Source organism: Carica papaya, chromosome 5, assembly GCF_054855325.1.
Source record: "Carica papaya isolate Zhongbai chromosome 5, ASM5485532v1, whole genome shotgun sequence".
Taxonomy (NCBI): domain Eukaryota; kingdom Viridiplantae; phylum Streptophyta; class Magnoliopsida; order Brassicales; family Caricaceae; genus Carica; species Carica papaya.
In genome coordinates this window covers 15,433,145-15,441,258 of record NC_142313.1, presented here as the reverse complement: position 1 = coordinate 15,441,258, position 8,114 = coordinate 15,433,145, and positions in this window count along the sequence as shown.

The window sequence follows — 8,114 nt, the reverse complement described above, 5'->3', positions numbered from 1 at the left end:
TTTGCATACAACTTCTTTTCCCTGAGTACCTGTAGGACGTGGGCAAGATGATGAGCATGTTCTTCTCTACTTTTTGAGTAGACTAAGATATCATCGATGAACACGATGAAAAATTGATCCAAGAACTCTCTGAAGATCCTGTTCATTAGATCCATAAAGATGGCCGGGGCGTTGGTCAGCCCAAACGGCATGACCAGGAACTCATAGTGTCCGTACCTGGTTCGGAATGCTGTCTTGGAGATGTCTTCTGCTCTTACCTTTACCTGATGGTAACCTGATCGTAGATCTATTTTAGAAAAGACCCGTGCACCCTGCAACTGATCGAAAAGGTCATCAATCCGGGGAAGAGGATATTTGTTTTTAATTGTTACCTTGTTTATCCTTCGGTAATCAATGCACAGTCTCAACGTTCCATCTCCCTTCCTTGCAAAAGTAACCCCGGCACCCCATGGGGAAATGCTATGTCTAATGAAACCACTGTCTTATAGCTCAGTGATCTGTTTCCTTAGTTCTTCCATCTCGATGCGGCTCATTCGGTAAGGAGCAACCGAGATGGGCTGGGTACCTGGCTGTAAGTCTATGGTGAACTCGACCTCTCTGTCCGCTGGTAGACCGGGCAGTTCATCTAAAAATATGTCTGGAAAGTCTCAGACTACTGGAATCTCTTGGATACAAACTTCTTTCTTGGGTTTTCCTAGTTAGAGAAAATACAAGATTAAGGCACTAGGAATTAAGAAAACTTGCCATTAGGGGAAATCAGTACTGAATAATTTTATTAAGTTGTAAATGGCTTCTCGTTGGGAGGATTAAATACAATCTTTTTGTTAAAGCAGTCTATGGTGGCGTGATACGCCGCTAGCCAATCCATTCCTAGGATTACATCAAAATCCCCCGTGTCTAACCCTATCAGGTCTACCCTCAATTTTCTATCTGCTATCTCCACGGCACATGCCCTGTAGACAACCTCTCCTAGCAATGTCTCCCCCCCAGCGGTAGATACAAGCAATAATGAATCAAGTCTATCAGGTGATACACAAATTTTGGAAGCAAGAACATGTGAAATAAAAGAATGTGATGCACCAGTATCAAACAAAACATGAGCAATGTGGCCAGAGATAGTATACATACCATGTACCATGTCCGGGTCTGCGTCGGCATCCTTCTAGGTAAGGTTGTAAACTCTGCCCTAGATTGGAGGCCTTCTTTGATTCTGGTTCCTAGGGCATTCCCTTGCATAGTGCTGGGCACTGCCGCATATGCGACAGGTGTTGTTGAGGCGGTAGCAGGGTCGGTCCCCGTGATCCCTGCCGCAGTACTGGCAAATCTTCCCACGTGCTGCCCCCGTAGCCTGAGGAGGGGCCTAGATGGCAGGTCTAGGCCTCTTACTGGGTTGGATAGGCATGGTAGGTGCTGGCCTGCGGAGCGGGGCTGAGGGTCGGGAACTTTCCGCTAGCTGAGGGTGGGTGTCGAAGCTCCTTTCTATGATCTGCGCCTTTGCCAGGACTGCTGAATATGTCTCGAGTTCCATCACCAGTAAGTGCTGTCTGATCTCTGGGCGGAGACCCCACTGGAATTTCCTGGCCTTTCAGCCCTCATCCATCAATGTCTTCGAGGCATGTCGGCCTAGCTCCAGAAACTTACGGGCATACTCCGACACTGTCATGTTTCCCTGTACCAATTGAGCAAACTCCATTTCCTTTAGGTGTTGGATGTGTTTAGGGAGATACTCCACGTGGAATGCCGCTAAGAACTGTTCCCAAGTAGCTGGTGTAGGCAGGGTGGTCCGCTTGAGCTCCCACCAGTGTACTGCTTCCCCTACCAGTATGTAGGAGGCAATGGCAGCCCTTTACTCAGGAACTACTCCCAAGGTCTCGAAAGCTCTCTCAGTCTCTGCCAACCAGTATTGGGCCTCTTCAAAAGAGGATCCCCCTGCAAAAGTAGAAGGGTTCAGTCTTCTGTACCTCTCTATGAAGCCGGGGTCGATCAAGGAAGGAGCGGGGTCCCGAGGTAGAGGGACTGGGGCCGGCTGAGGGTGAACTAGGGGACCCTGTGGTGGCACCTGCTGATGTGGTGGGGGTACTGGAATGTGCTGTGGCGGCGCCTGGTGGTACCGTGGTTGTGGTACCGGGTCGTACCGCGGCTATGGTGCCGGGTGGTACTGTGGAGGAGCAGGCTCCTGCCGGGGTAGCTCGGGATCAGCCTGCTGTAGCGGGGGCTCAACCTGCGATAGCGGAGGAGGTCCGGGTAACTCCCTTCTCTCCTCTCGCCTTTGCTGGGCAGCTACGAGAGCTTCCACCATCTCAAATAGTCTGTCTAAATCCTCCCGAAGCGAATTATCCTGTGCCGCTCGGTTTAGTGGGGGCCTTCCTGTACTCATTTCCGTGTACCTGCATTCACAAGGAATGGTTGAGTAACGATATATCGGTGAGTATTTCTTTAAGGCGCTATTGTGTAAGGGATGGGTCCGAGGAAACCTGGCTTTGATACCCACTGTAACAGCCCCGAAAATTTAAAATGAAATATGTGTATTAAAAATGTCTAATGCGGAAGCGAAGTCAAAATTTCGATAAACATCTCTTACACTAAAAACAAAAACGTGCTCAAAATATAAAAGATCAAACTAACTAAAAGAGAAATTCGAAAGTAAAAGCTATGAATATGACTATGGAGTCTTTAGGCATCCCTTTCGTCGTCTTCCTGCGGAACAGGCTCGGGAACAATGTCTTCCTGATCTGAAATGATTAAATAAGGAATGAGCTACACTAGCCCAGTAAAGACATCACGATATCTCACCGTCACGGAGGTAAAGGTGGGTAGAAAACACAAAAAGACCAATGGAGCATGATTTACAACAAGTTCTTTTATTAATAATAAAACCTTTACCATCCACTTACCTCGATGAAATTCATAAAACAATATACGAAAGCAATAACATTATCATCATCATGAAATCATATAAACTGTATAACATAATACTTATCACGCCTTTTGTAATTCAATCATTACACAACATATTTTTCCTCATTTACCAGCCTACTAGTATCCATGGGATCCATAGGGGTCCCACTACCCGTTAACCCTTAACACTTGTAATCAGATTCCAGGGCCGTCCCCATACCCATCCGGTATGGGCGCCAAAACTATAAACCTCAACACCCCATCCGGTATGAGGGTGAAACGGGTCGTCCCCATACCGCGTCCGGTATGGGCGCCAAAACACATAAGGTCTCCATACCCCGTCCGGTGTGAGAGACCACAATCCCGGTAGAGTTCCCTACGGACCCGACCCGGTCCACCATCTCCCAGGATATCTAGTCAGGCTGACCACATTATACAATTATCAATCTACATAATCTTTCATTCTCTTTTTCCTCAGTCAGCATCATCAATTCACGTACAAACAAGCAAAATAGTAATTTATGCCAAACAAGACAACATACAACATCGGTTTCTCAGTCATTCAATCCATAATCAATAAAACAGTAAAATATGCACACGAAACTATGAAATGAAAACATCAAACCTCATATTGCATTTAAAACTGTAAAATAGGCCAAATAACAGTTAACCGACAAACACACTAGACTCGGGCTCCATTAGCGACCTTAAGCAATTTCACACATTCGTTGATTCAAGAAATACCGTTTTATCATTATTGAACTTTAATACCGTGATAGGAAATAGGGTGAGGGGTCCTTACTCGTTTCGGGGTCCGAACACGGCTTCACAGTGCGCCTACAGGCTGTCCCTAATTTTCTCTGAATTTTTTCCGGGGAACTGAAACGCACTACCGGTGCCTGCACATGTTCCAAAAACTCCCAAATTAGGCCCAGGACCCCTTTTTGGCCAATATCGTAATTCCGGCACGGCGGCACGGTCCCTACGATAAAACAACCCTAGGGCCCTCGGGGGGCCAAAAAATTACGAAAAACCGAAGCTTACCGGTGGCGGTACTCTCGGGTGCGGCGGCTCTCCGGTGAGGTTCGTGTTTTGGTGATTCGGCTCCGATCAACCTGTAGAGAAAAGAATGGTGATCACGGTGATATAAAAATTGCATCAAACGGAGGCCGGGAAGGGCCTCATCGGAGGCCAAAACTGAGGAGGGACGCGGCAGCGCCGCTGGGTTTCGGCCATTTTGCCGGGATTTTGGCTCCGATTTGGCCACAGGGGAAATCAGCATGGAAAAACGAGTCGGGGGTATGAAATTTACCTCGATCGACGGTCGAAAATCTCCCCGGTGCGGCAGCGGGTGGCGGCGGCCGGCTTCTCCGGCGTCTGGTTCGTCTTCTCCGGCGAGGGCAGGCGGCTAGGGTTTTTGTGGTCAGGTGTGGGGGTTCTATTTATACCCTTTTGCCTTTTGATCTCAGCTGTCCATTTTGATTTAATCTGGGCCGTCCGTGCGATTGCATCTTGGCCGTCCGTGCGATTGCATCTGGGCCGTCCCTGCGCACGCTTGATCTGGGCCGTCCGATTGCGCGTACGCGGATCGCCAACGTGGCCCGTCCCCGGGTCGATGTGGTCTTGCCACGTGGCAGGTCCTGGTTGGCCAGGACTGCTGACTGGGCCTGCTGACGTGGCTGCTGACGTGGCACTCTTTTTTTTTTTAATAAACTTAATAAAAATAATTAATAAGAAAATTACAAAAATACCCATGTTTGGGCGTTACAAAGTCACATTTATTTTTCTGACTATTAACTAATTAAAATTTCAAAAAAAAATAAAAATAAAAAAGCAGACCCAAAGAAGAAGTTTTAAATTTTTGAAAAAAGAATAGGAAATGAAGTTTTTGAAAACTAAAGCTTTTCACAATAAAGGATGAAGCAAATATGTAGTGATTTTATTGTGGAAAAAATTGAAATAAAAAACAAAATTAAAACCAAATCAATTATAGAAAGAAAATTAGGAATTTTCAGGTTAATAATATTCTTAGAGTGATATAATTTATGATTCTTTACTTTCCTTGTAATTTACATGAGTAGATGTAACATCCAAATAAAAATAAAAATTTTTATTTTATTTATTTTTATTTTTATTTATTTGTTTGATTTTTAGTTAATTTAATTTAATTTAATTTAATAAAAATAAAAATAATAATAATGATAAAATTGGGTAAAAATATTATTTGGATTTAATTGAAATTGATTTTGGAAAAAAATGGTGAAAATTTAGATTTTAGGGGTGTTTTTGAAAAGAAAATCATAAACAGGGGGTCAAAACATAATTTAAAAAAGTTGTGCCACGTCAGCACCACATCAGCAGCCACGTCAGCGGCTCGGTCAGTAGCCCCGGCCAACCAGGATGCGCCGCGTGGCAAGGCAACGGTGACCAGGGAATGGGCCACGTGAGCGATCCGCGTGCGCGCGATCGGACGGCGCAGATCCATTCCCGCGCACACGGACGGCCCAGATCAAACGTGCGCACGGACGGCCCAGATTCACGCGCACGGACAGCCCAGATTCAATCAGGCAGGGACGCCCAGATTGCATCGCAATGAACGGCCCAGATTTAATCCCAATTAAATCGCGATCGAACGGCCCAGATTTAATCTTGATGGATGGTTGAGATTAAAAGGCAAAGGGTATAAATAACCCCACCCACACCTGACCACAAAAACCCTAGCCGCCAGTACCTCGCCGGAGAAGAAGAACTAGACGCCGGAGGAGCCGGCCGCCGCCACCCGTCGCCGCACCGGGGAAGTTTTCGATCGCCGATCGAGGTAAATTTTCTCTTCCTTGCTCGTTTTTCGATGCTGAGTCCGCCTGTGGTCAAACTGGAGCCAAACCACCGGCCAAACGGCCAGAAAACCTAGCTGAAGCCTAGCGGCGCCGCTGCGTCCCTCCTCGGTTTTTGCCTTCGATGAGGCCCTTCCCGGCCTCCGTTCAATACAATTTTTATACCACTGTGATCACCGTTCTTTTCTCTACAGGTTGATCGGAGCCAAACATCAAAACGCAACTCACGCCGGAGGAGTCGCCGCACCCGAGAGCACCGCCGCCGGTAAGTTTCAGTTTTTCGTGATTTTTTAGCCCACCGAGAGCCCTAGGGTTGTTTTATCGCAGGAACCGATGCAAGTGTGACCGAATTCGGCTGGAAATGGCCGAAAACGGCCAACCCGAGGCGAATCGTCGCCGCAAGCGGCGGAGCCGTCGCCTGAGCACGGCGAAGCCGCCATGCCGGAATTGCAATATTGGCCGAAAAGGGCCCTAAGTCTGATTTGAGATTTTTTAGGATACGTGTAGGTACCGATAATGCGTTTTAGCTTTTTAGAAAAAATTCAAGGAAATTAGGGACAGTCTGTAGGCTGCAGAGCTGTATTCAGACCCCGAAACAAGTAAGGACTCCTCACCCTATTTCCTATCAAGGTATTAAAGCTAAATAAATAATTAAACTGTACTCTGTGACTTTATAGATGTATAATTGATTAAGGTTGCCAATGGAGCCCGAGTCTGATACAGTGTTGGTCTGTTATGGTTTGATCTAATTTTCAGTATTAAATACAACATGATGTTTGATGTAATTATGTTATGGTCTTGTATGCATGAATCATGATTTCTTTTATTATGGTTTGTATTATGGTGAAGCCGATACTGTGTTGTCTTCTTTGGTGTCAATTACTGGTTTATATATTGTGTATGATTGGATGATTGAGATTAAGGAAAAAGGCAAAAAGGTTATGTGAATTGATAAGTGGAAAATATGGACAGCCTGACTAGATATCCTGGGAGATGGTGGACGGGCCGGGTCCGTAGGGAACCCTACCGGGAACGTGGTCTCTCATACCAGACGGAGTATGGAGACCTTATGTGTTTTGGCGCCCATATAGGATGGGGTATGGGGACGGCCCGTTTCACCCTCATACCGGACGGGGTATTGAGGTTCATGGTTTTGGCGCCCATACCGGACGAGGTATGGAGACGGCCCTGGAATCAGATTATAAATATTAATGGTTCACGTATAGAGGGGACCCCCTATGGATCCCCAGGGATACTAGTAAGCTGGTAAAAGAGGGAATATGTTTCCTGATGATTGAAATGTAAAAGTTTGATATATGTTATGTTATAAAGTGTGTATGATTTCATGATATTATAAGGTTATTATTTTTATATGTTGTTTTAAATGGATCTCGCTAAGATAAGTGGACAGTAAAGGATTTTATTATTGATAAAAGAATTTGTTATAAATTATGCTTCATTGGTCATTTTATTTTATACCCACCTTGACTTCCGTGGCGGTGAGATAGTGTAATGTATTTACTGGGCTGGTGTACCTCATTCCTTATTTAACTATTTCAGATCAGGAAGACATTGTTCCCGAGCCCGTTCCGCAGGAAGACGGCGAAGGGGACGCCTAAAGACTCCATAGTTATATTTATAGTTCTTATTTCGAGTATCTCTTGTAGTTAGTTTGTTCTTTCATGTTTTGAGTTCGTTTTAGTTATTCTGTAAGGGATGCTAATCAAAATTTTTAGTACGCTTCCGCATTTGACATTTTTAATACATATATTTTATTTAAATTTCCAGGACCATTACTGTTGGTATCAGAGCCACATTCCTCGGACCCATCCCTTACACAATAATGCTTAGAGAAATATTCACCGATAAACTGTTACTCAACCATTCCTTATGAAATGCTGGTGCAGAGAGATGAGGAGAGGAAGACCCCCACTAAACCGAGCGACCCAGGATAATTCACTTCGGGAGGATGTAGACAGGTTATTTGAGATGATGGAAGGATTCATAGCTGCCCAGCAAGGGCGAGGGGAGAGGAGGGAGTTACCCGACCCTCCTCCACTACCGCAGGTTGAGCCTTCGCTACAGGAGGCTGATCCTGAGCCACCCCGGCACGAGTTTGTTCCTCCACAGTACCAACCGGCACCACTGCCGCAGTACAACCCGGGTCCCCAGCCACGGTACTACCTGGCACTGCCACAGCACGACCCAGTTCCCCCAGTGTATCAGCAGGTACCACCACAGGACCCCCCAGTCTATCCCCAGCCGGGTCCAGTCCCTCCTCCACGGGACCCCGCTCATTCCTTGATCGACCCGGGCTACATAGAGAGGTACAGGAGACTGAACCCCTCCACCTTTACAGGGGGATCCTCTTTTGAAGAGGCC